This window comes from Mesocricetus auratus, unplaced genomic scaffold (assembly GCF_017639785.1).
Source record: "Mesocricetus auratus isolate SY011 unplaced genomic scaffold, BCM_Maur_2.0 Super-Scaffold_6730, whole genome shotgun sequence".
Taxonomy (NCBI): domain Eukaryota; kingdom Metazoa; phylum Chordata; class Mammalia; order Rodentia; family Cricetidae; genus Mesocricetus; species Mesocricetus auratus.
In genome coordinates this window covers 103,382,581-103,399,438 of record NW_024429184.1, presented here as the reverse complement: position 1 = coordinate 103,399,438, position 16,858 = coordinate 103,382,581, and positions in this window count along the sequence as shown.

Below are 16,858 nucleotides of genomic sequence, written 5' to 3'. Positions count from 1 at the left end.
GCAGAACTATTTATTTTCATTTCAGTGGATCCTTGTGTCATTCTCCTTGCAGTTTAATGAACAGTTTCTCCAAGTCTTCAGAGCAGTTGAAGAGGTATTTTGCCAAGCACTGTGTTTGCAGAAGTATACATCATTGCCTTAGTCTTCAGGGGAACCCTCCCTGCTGATTCATTGCCGCCTTATTCTACTGTGCTGAGTGGGGGGGGGTCACACAAAGCACATTCATCCTTTGCCCTGTGCTGCAGTCCCATGTGGACGAACAGCGGCAGCAATTGGCAAAGCCTTTGCATTCTTTAGAGGATTTTAAAACAGTGTGTTTCCAGATTTAGGTTGTTTTGTTGTGCTTTGTTTTGTTTTGTACAGAGTCTCATACTAGGCTTTATTGGAATAACATACACAGGTCTGTGGCTTTTCACAAATTTCATTTGTTCCTCCCAATATTCAAATAAAGAAGCATATCATTGCTAATCTACCAGGTACCCTTGTGTCTTCTGTGTGCCTTTCTAACCACTATCACTAAGCAGAGGTTAATTCATTATATTTGGGATTTACATGAACAGAATCATAATACATGCATTTTTCTGCTTAAAGGCTTTTCATTGAGCATTATATTTATCAAATTTTCCACACTGATGCACATTACTAGATATCACTCAATCTCAAGCTATTGTACAAGTACACCATAATTTATTAACTCATTACAGTGACGACTTTGGTAACTTCAAATTTTGTAGTATGTGTCATGCTTTGATGAACATTTCTGTGTCTTTTCATGAAAAAGAAGTATTACTTCCATTGGACATTAGTATACTAATGAAATTCTGGGTCATGGTGTATATATGCAATTTTATAACATAAGTCTTACAAAGTAGTCCAAACAATTCTCACTATTCACAAGATTTGAATGGTTGCTATTACATGTTTATCAATGTAGTATTGATGTATATTATTAATCATTATAAATTATTACATTTTGCCTTGAGACCAAGTCCCTCTTTACAATAGCATAAAACATGTGTCTTTGCCTAGACTGCAAAGAGGGTAACTCAGGTTGCCTACTGGTCTCCTCAAAAGGTGAATCCTTGGGCATTCTCTCCCCATCTGTTCAAATCTCCACTTCTTTCTTGGAGTATTGACATTTTCTTCTTTAAATGGTGAGATTCAAAAGCCTTTATCTTGTGCCTGCTAGTATGTACTAAACTACTATTTTCTTGTTGTGTCCTACATATCATAGGAAGTCTCTCAAAAAATAATTTTTCTAATGTATACATAAACAGTCATCAGAAGAAATTATTTCCTAGTTTTACATATTTAACAATATTAATATGTCAAAGAAGTCAAGAGTTTCTTTGAGCTGCTGATAAAAGTATATTTCATCTCCTTAAAATATATACACATACAAAAACACAGTTCTCCATAGACAGTGGCTTATATATACTATTTTACATTTCAAGAGTTCCAAGGATGATAGAGACCAAAGGTTTAGAATTTGTGTACCAAAATCATTGTCTATTTTAAATATGGTTTATTCTTGAGATTATTTGATGGCTAAGAATCTCAGTGGGTACAACGTGTTTCTGCTTGGAAGAAAATTAATTCTGCTCGTGCGGTTTAGTAAATTATAAACATGCATTTAATTGGATATATTATCTGTCCATTTGATTTGTTGTTGTACATTTGAGAGATGGTTTATCTCATAGACCAAACTGTCCTCAAATTCTTGATCCTCTCCTCTTCATTAGCCTTCTAAGTGTCAGAATTCTAAGTATGCTCTACCAGATCTTGCTTAGATATCTATTTCCAATTCTATATGAATTTATTATTCTTCATTTTCATGCTTATAAGTTTATAAAAGTAAGTCTTTATAAAGAAAAGCCACTGGGTATAGACTTTCTTTCAACTATATGATGGATTCCCAAACAGTTGCTCCATTATCCTATTTCTGGACCATTTGCTAGACAAAACACAGACTGACCACATTTTTTGATGAAATAAAGAACAACATACAGTAGTTTTGAATATTTATAAAAGAACACAGCAGTTAGTCTTTTCCTTAAAATGTCAAAGTTTGTAATCAATTTGTGTTACAAAATGCATCATCATGAGAGAAAACCCAGCAGTTCCATATGGAGAGTTTGTGGTACCATATTAAGCACATACACACACAGAGCCCCCACATCTGAACACAAAGACTTCATGCAGTGTTACAAACCAAACTGTGTATTGCCCTGTCAGACAATCACCCCCAGACACCATCTCATCCAAACCCCACTGTCTTTTTTTCTTACTTCTCTACAAATGCAGACCTCTTACCCTGAGTTTATATGTAGCAGAACAGCTGTTGTTCATGAGAAGACAAAGCCCCAGGAATGACGGTTAGAAACATTATGTCAGAACACACAGATAAACTTTGAGCCAGAAGCTTCTTCTACATGCTCAATTTGTCTTCATGAACTGAGATAAAACGAAATTAAATTTAATTTTTCTCTCTGAAAATTTTATACCTAGTTACTGAAGCAGTTTAGTCTCTGAAAGCATATGCAGTACTTGTATACATTACTGAATGAGGCAATCCTTGTGTCCCAAGTGAGATTGTGACATGCTTTAAAATGCCGAGTCCGCTGGAAAACATGCCATTGAGCTTACTACTTTTTTGACACTTTCACATGCTCGTCAGACTAGAAACTACTCTTTTCAGAGGACCAAATACAGAAGCAAAGTGGAAGTCAAAGAGTGTGTAAATCACTGGCGAAACACCGATTATAGGGAGACAAGACTATACGGACAAGATTACGTGGAACAGAAAACTACTTAAGAATTGAATAGTCCAATAGAAAGTATTGTTAAACCCAACTCAAATGCATTTCCTATCACTCTCTGTCCTCGCTTGTCATCATTTTATGATGTAGGTGGCTCCCCCTACCATGTATACCCTAGAGTCGTTAAGCTATATATCTAATTTTTGTCATTACAGTTAAACAATTGTATATCCATTTGACACCAAAAACATCGGTGTATCATTTTAAAGTATTTAGCAAAACTATGCTTTAAAAAAATTGCTCTCACAATCAGTAAAAAGTAAAAACTTAAAAATATAATCTAGTAATATGTCAGGCTCAAATTTATAAATATGATATATTCCATCATTATATATTGAATTCACCATTAGTATTAAAATAATCTTAAATGAGCTTGCAAAAATGGCAGTTTCCATTTTTCCTTTAAACTTTGCATGGCTTTAAGTTTTGACTAGGCAAATACCTGCATGAATGGCTTTTCCTTGTCTTTCTGATAAATACATGGTTTTTAATATATCACTAAGGTACAAGCATACCTCAAAACCCTGAACTCTTTGTTCTGGAATTATTTGGGGGAGAAAAGTAGCCTACTGATTTATTTGAGCCACTGTATTTAAGGACCTATTTGTCATACCAGTTTGTTATGCTGGGAGAGAAGGGATGAACAAGGAGGAGAAGGGCTGAAGAGAGAACCCAATGAGGTGTAAAGGTTAAGGAGGAATTTAGAGTTCCTTAAGCCATAAGTACATCTTGACAGTTTGAAAAGGCAGACTCCATGAGGACACCAGGCAATCAGGAGAGGCTGAGATCTCATGCTTCACAGATGTGCCCTGCTGTTTATCAACCAGCATAAAGATAAAATAGTAGAGAAAGGTAATTCAAGAGGATGAATTCTAAAATAGGAAGTGTCTAAAGTTGCCACTAGTCCTGTCTACTTTCGACTGTGCATTTCCATCAAGTGGGTTTCTAAGTTCATTTTCATCTCTCGCTCACTCACTCACTCTTAACTTCCTACCCTGAGATTCCAAAGATTCCGTTTGACAAGACTGATTTTTCTGAATGCTCTGACCATGATTCTATAAAGACAAATACGGCCAGCACAAAAGCATCCAACCATGCTGACTTCATTTCAAGAATTACAAATCTAAAATAAGCCCAGAACAAATGCCCTGCCACCAGCCTGCACTACCTCAGTGTCATAGTCTCTCTGAACTACCAATCTGTTATCCTTTTCTGACTCTTATAGTTACCAAATCCTTTCTCTAACAAAATGGTCTTGATTAACAGTATGTACTCACTCATATATGGATTTTAGACATGGATCAGGATAGTGCCAGTTTGCACTTCCACTGATAGTCTGGGAAACAGGAAAGAACCTAAAAGATATGCACATATGCATAGTACCCAAGAGAAGAGGATGGAGACAAGATCCCCTGAATGGATGGGGAACACGGCGAGGGGTGGGGGGGAGTGGGACCTGGGAAGAAGAGAGGGGGTGAAGAAGAAGAGAGTTGGTTATGGGGGAAAAGGAAGTTGAGGGGGTGGGGGTAGAATAGGGGGAAGAGGGAATCATAGGATCGAATACAGATCAGGCACCAGAGCGACCTCGAGTGATCTAAAGGGATAACACCAATTGGCAAGCTAAGCAATAGTGGAGAGACCACCTCGAATGCCCATTCCTGATAATGAACTTGATGTCTATAACCATCCGGGAGCCTTCATCCTGTGACTGATGGAAGCAGAGGCAAACACACAATTAATCACTGAACTGAACCTAAGGAACCCAGTGACAGAGAGAGAGGAGTGATGAGCAAATTGGCAAAGAATGGGCTGGCAAAACCAGCAGAGACAGCTGATCTGAACAAGGGAGAGCTCTTGGATCCCAGACTGACAGTGGGGAGGCCAGCATGGGACTGATCTGGACCCCCCAAATGTGAGTGTCAGTGAGAAGGCCTGGGCAACCTATGGGGCCCTGAGCTGTGGATCAGTGTCTATCCCTGATATACAAACAGTCTTCGTGTGCCTATAGCACAAAGAGGGATGCTCTCTCAGCCTGGACTCTTAGGGGAGTGCCTGGACCCTACCCAGAGTAAAATGGCAGACTCTGATATCCCCTATGTGGAAGGATTTGGCAATAGGGTGGGAGGGTGGGGGGAAAGGGGAGTGCGGGAGGAGGGGAGGGAGAGGGAACTGGGATTGACATGTAAAACAAGCTATTTAAAATAAAAAGAATTGGAAAAAAAACATTTCAGTGGAAGAGAACAGAATCAATTTGAAGAGAACTCGTGCCGGGTGGTGGTGGTGTACGCCTTTAATCCCCGCACTCGGGAGGCAGAGGCAGGCAGATCTCTGTGAGTTGGAGGTCGGGCTGGACCGATAGCCTCCAAAACAATACAGAGAAACCCTGTCTCATAAAAACAAACAAACAAATAAATAAATAAATAAATAAATAAATAAATAAATAATGAAGAGAACTCGTATATTGTAGGAGTGAACCCCACAAAGCTATCTGCCCATGAAGATGGAGACATTTAAACTGACACAGGTAGTGAAAGAAAAAGGAACCTCCCTTTTTTCTCCTGGAAGCCAGCCACGCTTCTAACTCCTGGTTTGTGCGACTCTCTCTCTCTCTGGTAAATAAATATATTGTTTTCCTATAGCATTGACTATCATTAATGTACATCTTTCCAGCTCAACAATTTGTAGTCCACCAGGAATTGTACTTAATGTTTGACCCTCATGCTCACAGTGGTTGAGAGGAAGGACCTCCATGTTAGCAAAGGTAGCAACCCATGCCTTTACAGGCACTTCAGCTTTGCATTGACCTTGCCTCTTCATATGATAATTTATACTATATGAATGTTTGACTAGTTCATAAATTACAGAAATTCTTGCATCTTCATTCTCTACCAGCTCATTCATTCCTCTTCCTTCCCTTGCAGCATAATTATCCTAGGGAGTTAACATTTTGGACTTGCCACCTTTTGTCCAAAGCAGGTCATCACCACCTCCATGACATCACTGATTTTTATACTGTTCACCTGATCATTTCATATATGTCCTTTATCTTCCTGTATGTTGTGTGAGCAAACGTCTTTCCCTGAAACAGTGGCCTTAGGCAGAACACTACTCTGACCCCCCCTTCCTTCCTTACTTGAAGTTCTTTTATCCTTTGTGGCAAAGTTACACCTGCAAGGATGTATTTTCTAGTCTTCATTGCTCCTCTCTTCTCTTATGTACGCTTCTTCCCTTTGTGATTCCGTTTGTCTCCCTTGTTTACAATCAATACACTGGTAATTTTGTGTTTTTTAAACCTCTGGCCACAAATTCTTCTTTTGTTCAAAAATCTAATTTAGCCTGCAGCCTTTGAAGTCTCCTGGGCATAGCAAGCTTAACACAGAAAATATAATTCCTGGTCTACTTTAAATCTTGTGTTCCTCACATGTTTTCCATGTTAGAAATGGGCATGACAATTCACTCTGGTGTTCAAGTCAAATACCATGATTCATCTTTGACTTTTTTTCTTAACAATCTCAGGACAAATTTTGCTATCCCACTTACCTAGGATCTAATGGAGTCCACTAACTGCTAACTGTTTACATTATTCAACAACTGACCATTCATTCTCTACAGATGCCACTTTCTTTCAGCCTGTACACCAGAGTCAGAATTATTTACAACTTCAGTAAGACCAGACCATTTCCTCATATACAAACTTTCAGCATCTCACTCTGCCCCTGCCCTCTGCTTGAGGTGAGTGTGGGCTCTGCTCAGGGCCCCAACTCCTCACATCCCCCTGCTTTGATTGTCCTGGGCCTGTACCACACATAAAGTGGAACCACCCCACCAGAAAGGACAAACCTGAGTCTGGCCACACCTTAATCTTGGTCTTCCTCTGCTGCCCCACCCCTCTGCTTGAGGTGAGTGTGGGCTCTGCTCAGGTCCCCAACTCCCGACATCCGCCTGCTTGGGTGTTTCTGGGCCTGTCCCTGGCCTAAAGTGTCACAGACCCACCTGCAGCCATCGTGAAACCCATCAGAGTATTGGACATGCTTGAATCCACTAGAAGAGAACTTTAGACCTGTACCCACCAGGAGAGGAAGAGACCCAATGAGTTCCCGCTGGAAGAAGGGATAGGAAGACAACAATATAAAATCACAGACAATAACAGAAAAACCAATATGACCCCACCAGAGTCTAGGGACTCTACAACAGCAAGACCTGAACATCCCAACACAGATGAAACAGAAGAAAATGATATTTTAAAAAATATCATGAGAATGAAAGAGGCCCTTAAAGAAGATATGAGAAAATCCCTTAAAGAAATAGAAAAAAAAAAACAAACAAAAAATGCAAGAAATTAACAAATTATTTAAAGAAAGCCAAGAAAAAACAAAGAGATGAAGCAAAAAAATTCAAACAATTCAGGACCTGAAAAACTAAATGGGGGCAATAAAGAAAACACAAACTGAGGGAATTCTGGAAATAGAAGAGCTAAGGAAATGATCAGGAACTACAGATGCAAGCATAACAAGAGATGGAAGACAGAATCTCAGGCACTGATGATAACCTAGAGGTAATAGATTCATGGACCAAAGAAAATCTCATATCCAACAGTCCTTAACATGAAATATCCAGGAAATATGAGACACCATGAAAAGACCAAACCTAATAATAATAGGTATAGAAGAAGGCAAAGAAGCCCAGATCAAAGGTGCAGAAAAAATATTCAACAAAATCATAGAAGAAAACTTTCCCAACCTGAAGAATGACCTGCCTGTGAAAGTATAGGAAACTTACTGAACACCAAATAGACTGGACCAAAATAAAAATGTTCCCTCACCACATAATAATCAAAACATCAAACATACAGAATAAAGAAAGAATATTAAGAGCAGCAAAGGTAAATGGCCAAGTAACATATAAAGACAAGACCAGCAGTTCCGGCGGGACCAGGTAAAACAGACTTGTATCTGGGCCTGTGTTCCAGTGCCTGGGGATCGCCTGGGAACTGCACAGAGCTTCCAATCCCGGTGGGAGCCAAACAACCCAGACTCCAGGACTTCTCTCCCACCAACGAGACCAGGAAACTAGTGGATCCAGGGAGACCAAGGGACCAGCTGTTCCTGCGGGACCAGATACAACAGGCCCAGCATAGGAGCCTGTATTCCAGTGCCTAGGGATTGCCTAGGAACTGCACAGAGCTTCCCATCCTGATGGGAGAAAGCACGCCAGATTCCATGTCTTCTCTTTCACCACCAAGACCAGTAAACCAGCAGATCCAGGTAAAGAAGGCCCTGCATCCCAGGCATGCCTTCCAGGGACTGGGGACAGCCATAGAGCTTCACACCCCGGCAGGAGCACCACAGATCCCAAGTCTTCTCTTCCAGCAAAGGGACCAGGGGACCAGGTGGGAGGCTAAACACCCCAGATTCCTGGGCTTCTTCTCCACCCACAGGACCAGAAACAGGAAAATTTAAAGGAAATGGATGACTTCCTGGATAGCGATCACTTGCCAAAATTAAATCAAGAACAGACAAGCAATTTAAATAGACCTATAACCCCTATGAAAATAGAAGAAGTCATCAAAAGCCTCCCAACCAAAAAAAAAACCCAGGTCCAGATGGCCTCAGTGCAGAGTTCTATCAGAAATTCAAGGAACACCTTATACCAATTCTTCTCAAATTATGCCATGCAATAGAAGCAGAAAGGTCTTTGCCAAACTCTTTCTATGAAGCTTCAATAACCTTGATCCCCAAGCCACACAAAGACACAACTAAGAAAGAGAAATTCAGACCAATATCCCTCATGAACATTGATGCAAAAATACTCAATAAAATACTGGCAAATCTGATCCAAGAACACATCAAAATAATCAGTCATCATGATCAAGTATGTTTCATCCCAGGGATGCAGGGATGGTTCAACATACGAAAATCCATCAATGTAATCCACAATATGAACAAGCTGAAAAACAAAAATAACATGATCATCTCACTAAATGCTGAAAAAGCCTTTGACAAAATCCAACACCCCTTCATGATAAAGGTCTTGGAGAGATCTAGGAAAACAGGAACATACTTAAACATAATAAAAGCTATATGCAGTAAAACAACAGCCAACATCAAAATAAATGGACAGAAATTCAACGCAATTCCTCTAAAATCAGGAACAAAACAAGGCTGTCCACTCTCTCCATACCTTTTCAACATTGTACTTGAAGTTCTAGACATTGCCATACAACAACAAAAGAGGATCAAGGGGATACAAATTGGGAAAGAAGAGGTCAAACTTTCACTGTTTGCAGAAGATATGATAGTTTACATAAATGACCCAAAGACCTCTACCAGGGAACTCTTACAGCTGATTAACACCTTCAGCAAAGTGGCAGGCTACAAGATCAACTCAAGAAAATCAGTAGTCCTACTATATACAGATGATAAAAGGGCTGAGAAAGAAATCAGAGAAACATCACCCTTTATAATTGCCACAAACAACATAAAATACCTTGGGGTAATGCTAACCAAACAAGTGAAAGACCTGTATCGCAAGAACTTTGAATCTTTAAAGAAAGAAATTAAAGAAGCCCTCAGAAAATGGAAAGATCTCCCATGTTCTTGGATACGTAGGATCAATGTAGTAAAAATGGCAATCCTGCCAAAAGCAATCTACAGATTCAATGCAATCCCCATTAAAATCCCAGCACAATTCTTCACAGATCTTGAAAGAACAATAATCAATTTTGTATGGAAAACCAAAAGACCCAGGATAGCCAAAACAACCCTGTTCAACAAGGCAATGTCTGGAGGCATCACCATCCCTGACTTCAAGCTCTATTATAACAGCAAAAATCCTGAAAACAGCAAAAATACTCAATAAAATATTAGCAAATCTAATCTAAGAACACATCAGAAATATCATACACCATGATCAAGTAGACTTCATCCTAGGCATGCTTCAACATATAAAATTCATCAATGTAATCCACCATATAAACAATCAGAAAAAGAAAAAGAAAAAATGATCATCTCACTAGATACTGAAAAGCATTTGACAAAATCCAACATCCATTCATGATAAAGGTCTTGGAGAGATCAGGGATAACAGGAACATATTTAAACATAATAGAAGCAATATACAGCAAACCCACAGCCAGTATCAAACTAATGAAGAGAAAGTTAATACCATTCCTCTAAAATCAGGAACAAGACAAGGTTATCCACTTTCTCCACATCTCTTCAATATTGTACTTGAGGTTCTTGCTAGACCAATAAAACAACAAAAGGAGATCAAGGGGATGCAAATTGGAAAGGAAGAAGTCAAACTATCACTATTTGCAGATGATATGACAGTCAACATAAGTGACTCAAAGAATTCTACCAGGGAACTCATACAGCTGATTAACATCTTCAGCAATGTGGCAGGATACAAAGTTAATTCAATAATCAGTAGCCCTACTATATACTCACAATAAATGTGCTGAGAAAGAAACCAGAAAAGCATCACCTTTTTCAATAGCCACAAACAATATAAAATACATTGGGGTAACTCTAACCAAACAGGTGAAAGAACGACATGACAAGAACTTTGAGTCACTAAAAAAAGAAATTGAAGAAGATACCAGAAAATGGAAAGATCTCCCATGCTCTTGGATAAGTAGGATAAACATAGTAAAAATGGCAATCCTGTCAAAAGAAATCTACAGATTCAATGAAATCCCCATCAAAATCCCAGCACAATTCTTCATAGACCTTGAAAGAACAATAATCAACTTCATGTACAATAAAGAAACTTCAGGGGGCATCACCATCCCTCACTTTAATCTCTACTACAGAGTTATAGTAGTGAAAACAGCTTAGTATTGGCACAAAAATAAACAAGTAGACCAATGGAATGGAATTGAAGACCCTGATATTAACCCACACACCAATGAACACCTGATCTTTGACAAAGAACCTAAAAGTATACAATGGAAAAAAGAAAGCATCTTTAACAAATGGTGCTGGCATAACTGGATGCTGGCATCTAAAAGACTGCAGATAGATCCATATCTATTACCATACACAAAACTTAAATCCAAATGGATCAAAGACATCAACATAAATCTAGCCTCACTGAAACACTTAGAAGAGAAAATAGGAAGTACCCTTGAACGAATTGGTACAGGAGACAGCTTCCTGATCATAACAGCTGTAGCAAACACATTAAGCTCAACAATTAATAAATGGGACCTCCTGAAACTGAAAAATTTCTGTAAGGCAAAGAACACAGTAAACAACATAAAAAAGCAGTCCACAGAATGGGAAAAGATATTCACCAACCCTACATCTGACAAAGGGGTGATCTCCAAAATTTAGAAAGAACTGAAGAAGCTAGTTTCCAAAACACCAGATAACCCAATTATAAAATGGTGTACAGAACTAAATAGAGAATTCTCAATAGAGGAGTCTAAAATGGCTGATGGACACTTAAGAAAGTATTCAACAGTCATAGCTATCAGGGAAATGCATATCAAAACAACTCTGAGATACCATCTCACTCCTGTCAGAATGGCTAAAATCAAAAACACCAATGACAGTTTATGATGGAGAGGATATGGAGAAAGGGGAACACTCCTCCACTGCTGGTGAGAGTTCCAACTCATAAAGCCACTTTGGAAATCAGTATAGAGATTCCTTAGGATAATGGAAATCAGTCTACCACAAGATCCAGAAAATCCACTCTTAGGCATATACCTAAAAGATGCACATTTATACAATAAGCATATCTGTTCCACTATGTTCATAGCTGCATTATTTGTAATAGGCAGAAGCTGGGAACAACCTAAATCCCCCTCAACTGAAGAGTGGATAGAGAAAATGTGGTACATTTATAAAATGGAGAAAAAAAAACAATGGAATCTTGAAATTTGCAGGCAAATGGATGGCATTAGAAGAAACCATCCTAAGTGAGGTAACTCAGTCACAAAAAGACACACATGTGTAGGGGTGACTTCATGTACCTGCGACAATGACCATTCCTTTTTGGGGCATGGACAGAGGGTTTTGGGAAAGGCAAGGGATAAAAGGGGAAAAAGGAAAGAAAGTCTCTCTCTTGGATCGTGGCCAAGATTTGGAGACCATAGAGCACTGGCCCAGTTCTCAGGTTTTCATGTAAGTTACTTCTATCTTAGTAAAATATCCAACTACATTTTCCTGGCATCCTCAGTGTGACTCGTTTCTACTCACATTTTGGTGTCAGGAGTGGTTCGCCTACCCACCTACCACACTTGTATGTATTCCCACTCATATGTGAGTTTTAGACATGGAACAGAGGATTGTCAGTCTACAATCCCACACCCAGAGAGTCTGGAAAATAGGGAGGACCCTAAGAGAAGGTGAAGGGGACAGGGTCTCCTGAGCAGATTGGGAGCATGGGGGAGGGGAAAGGGAGCAGGGAGAAAGAGAGGGGGAGAGGAAGAGGGGAGAGAAGGACATTGAAGAGCAGAAGGTTGAGTTGGGGGAAGAATAGAGGAGAACAGGATGAGAGATGCCATAACAGAGGGAGCCATTGTAGGTGTGAGGAGAGATCTGGCACCAGTGAGATTTCCAGAGATCTACAAGGTTGACACCAACTGGGAATCTAAGCAATAATGGAGAGGCTACCTTAAATGCTCTTCTCCAATAACAAGATTGATGACTAACTTATATACCATCCTAGAGTCTTCATCTAGTGACTGATGGAAGCAGAGGCAGACACCCACAGCTAAACACTGAACTGAACTCCTGGAACCCAATTGTAATTAGGGAGGAGTGATGAGCAAATGGGTCAAGGCCTGGCTGGTGAAACCCACAGAGAGATCTGACCTGAACAAGGGGGAGCTCATGGACACCAGACTGATGACTGAGAAGCCAGCATGGGGCTGATCCAGACCCCCTGAATGTGGGTGTCAGTGAGGAGGCCTTGGCAATCTATGGGGCATCAGGTAGTAGATCAGTATTTATCCCTGGCGTATGAATGGACTTTGAGAGCCCATTCCACATGGAAAGATGGTCTCTCAGCCTGGACACATGGGGCAGGGCAGGGCCCCTGGATGATATGACAGATTATGGAGATCCCCCCAAGGAGGGCCTTATCCTCCCTGCTGAAAGGAGGAGATATGGGGTGGAGGTTGGGGGAGTTGCTGGGGTCTGGGGGGGGCAGGAGGGGAGGGAGAGGGAGCTGGGATTGACATGTGAAGCAAGCTTGCTTCTAATTTAAATTACAAAAGAAAACTTTCAGCAGCTTCCTTTCACAGTTAAAATCCAAACTCTTTGATTTTGGTTAACTCTTTAAATAATTGGCTTTATTATGACATTTTAATACGAATACTTTGTTCACATTTGTTCACTTCTTCCATGGCCCTCCTTTGCATCACCTGCTCCCTCTGTGATTCTCTTCCATCACCCTTTCTGTTTTCTCACATATATCTCAGTGCCCTTTCTTTCCTCCTTAAGATTGCTTCCTCCCAGACAATCACCCTCCTTCTACTTACATGATGCACATGCAAGCATGCCAACACACACACACACACACACACACACACAGAGTTTTAGCTGTAGGTTTGTACTTTTCAGTGGCATTCTGTGGAGTGTGTTTAACATCTTTTATTATCCATAGTTACCCCATGGAATTCTCATTACCAGATACATTGTCACTAACAGTGACAACTGTGTCCTTGCTTCCTTTGGGAAATGAACAAGGACTGAGCAGATTCCACATGAATATGGGAATTAGCAGATAATTCGTTGACAAGGTTTGAAATGTAAAAAATGCTGGAGTAGGCCCTCTGTGTATCTCTCCACTCGCAGAATCCAGATCACTGCTATCTGCTTTCACAAAAGGCTACTGCCCCACAGCAAAGTAACTTGGAACATCTAGAATCTACTCTTTAAAAATTATTTACAATACTGAGCATTATCAATGTACTTTTCTTCTTGGGAAATTGTCCCCAAGTGACAATTTTATAATCTATACAATACTTGAAATTTCTTTATTTCTAAACATTTTCATAGAATATACTATTTCTCTTCCTTTAGTGAGTTCTCAGGAAATTTCCACTCTTACAGCAAAAACTTAACTCCAGCCCAGAAGGCTCTAGAAGTATAAACTTGTATAGACTTCACTTTCACACTTTGATCAAGATTTCATCCCTCTAATAAAATTGTGCCAGTGCAGATTCCTGCCAGGTTGATCTTATGACTCAGCGGGGAATGTACTCATCAGCTCAAGAACTGAAGATGTTTCATCTGTGCCAAAAATGGAGAAATAATTTGCTGCATCTAAAAAGTTTTCGGCTGTTCTTCCAAATCACCTTTATTCAAATTAAGAAGCTATGCTACTCAATCACCGGAAGACAATTTCATATACCAGACAGGCTTCTGTATAGCAAACACATAAAAAGGATCATCATGTCTGTTTCTGAAAGTGACAATCACCAGACTCAGGAGCATCTATGGAGAGCGTACAAAGCAATGGGAATGAGGGATGCTCAAAAGAGAGGTGCTCAGAGGGCCTAACTGTTTTCCTATCTGTAATAAGAATGACTATTCTTTCCATATCCCACAGAGAAAATATCTCCAAGCAGCATTTGCTTTGGGGAAAAGGTAAAGAAATAGAAAGCAAGTGATAGATACTGAAATGACTGTTTAAATGGTCTATGCACTAAAATTTTAGGGTAATTAGATACACAAAACACAGCCTAACACAAGATTAACTAGAAGGGTAAACATTACTAGTTAGAATCATTATGTTAAAATTTTCTAGTCTAAATTTCAGTCTCTTGTTTAAAAAGTATTTTAGTTCTTAATTCAGCAGTTGGCTCACCATTCTTTGCTCTCTTTTTTCTCAAATTTACTTCAAATGATAAATGAAGAAATCCAGAGCACTCTGTCAATAGAGATAACTTTGGCTAGTAATTTAAATGGCAATTCTTAGCTTATAATACAAGGGGGACTGTCATCTTTACCACAGCAAACATTCTGTAAGTCAAATACTTCTGTTATATGTAGTAAATTTATTAAGGGCAATGCAATAGAAATAGAATTCACAAATACTACTGGGTGACTAGGAACAGCAAAAATGATAAAATTGTACATAAATAATTTATTTCTTCAATGGTAAAAGATATTCCTTGGGATTTATTATGGGTTACCCTAATTTCAAACCCTCTTCTCTCACATTGAAAACAAGTATCACTCTAATAAATATATATAAACTTCTAAAATCTTATAGCAGTATGTCCCTAGAAATGTTCTATGATATTTGAGACATGTTATAGGTATCCTAGAAAAGATCTTGCCTGAAAACAAGATTAATAGTTTTTCTTTAATTTAGGATTTTTCAAAATAGACGATGTACTTAAGCATTTAGTGAATTTAATAGCAATGGTCTGTACAGAGTTTCAATTTTTATTGACTGGGAAATTGCTGTACTGAGAATGCATCCTGTGAAATTGATGTTGTATAGAACATGATTTGGCAAATGTTATTATAAGGATACAATAGGAAAATATACAGTAAAGTTGTGTAACTTTTGGGGGGTATTATATGTCGAAGAATAGAAAACTGTCTCTAAAACATCTAAGAAAATAAAGTGACTGCTTGCCCTACTTGTGCAAATATAATATATTCTGCAAAAAAACAGGTAAGAAATTGTTTTCTCTAAGACATATTTTGTTCAATTTTCTAAAAGTTTCTAAAGTCTGATATGGAAAGGACTCTTGTGCTCTTTTAACCTTCATTGGGGCTTGGGAGAAACTAGGACTAATAGAGAATTATGTTAGGTCATCAGGTTGTGTTCTGTTCAGTATTGCTTACATTTTGGTAAAATATAAATCAATAGAGCTTAATGATTATTATAACTCAAAATTCACAAAAGGAGACCCAGATATTAACTAAATCAAATTCACATTTGGTAATTAAAAACTTAGTTAATGCTGAGGGTTTATCCTAGGCTTTTGCTCTATACTCGGAGTTTAAGTTCGTGTTTCCTTAGGTAGTCCTAAAAAACAGTCTGCTGTTCAAGTAGCACAGTACACTTTTTATTGTGCCTCAATATAAGACACAAAGCATTTCTCCATTTGAATCTACATTAAGTCAAACTGAAAAATAATTATAACCCCATCCAACTACATTGATTTATCATGGGAATTAACTGCATAAAGCATTTAATCCAATTTTGGGCATTAAATAGCCATTCAGTGTGCTTCAGGTACTATCATTATCTTTCATGTATAGTGTGTGCTATTCTAGTTACTGGGAATTCCTAAGGCAGCACACAAAACATACAAGTTCCCTGGCCACAGGAAGCAGCTGTTGTGATAGAAGAGACATGGATAAAACAAAAAAAGCAAATGCAAGCATAAATATTGTGTTGTAGAGTATTCTATCATTAGGAATAAGTGATTTGCTATGTTTGGGTTGGTGGAGAGTGAAAGACATCTCAGAAGAAATTAGATGTGAATGAGGGCTAACCACATGAGGAACATAGGAAAGCCCAGTCCAGATAACAATTAGGATGTCAAAGTGCCACGAAACAAGAGAAAGCAAAGAGAGCAGTGATTTCAGCAGACATAAGTCAATGCTAGCATCAGGTCAATTTCCAGAGATTAATAAAGGAACCGTTTATACAATTATGAACAGGGAACACTATGAGTACAGTCTTAACGAAGTTATTACCACCTGTCAGCCAAAAGGACAACAATGGACAGTGTTTTCCAGAACTCAGAAGAGGTATTCTGCCTGAGATCACCTTAAAATGTTTTCATCAGCCAATGTACTGAGTCAACCAGAGATGACTACACAGGAGGGCATCAGGGAGGAAACAGCCTCTCCCTCAGGTTTCCTGCTAAACTTTTCTGTCAGTCAACACAAGTAGCCATAAAAGGAAAAACTTAAGCAGTCTGCAAAGGTCTCATGGGATAGAAAGCAAGTTAGAGAAAGGAGAAAGAATAAATAAGAGAAAGTAGGCAATAGCAAGAAGTGAGAATTAAAGTAGCTGAAAGAAATACAACAAGGTTGAAAGTATGATCACTCAGAAGC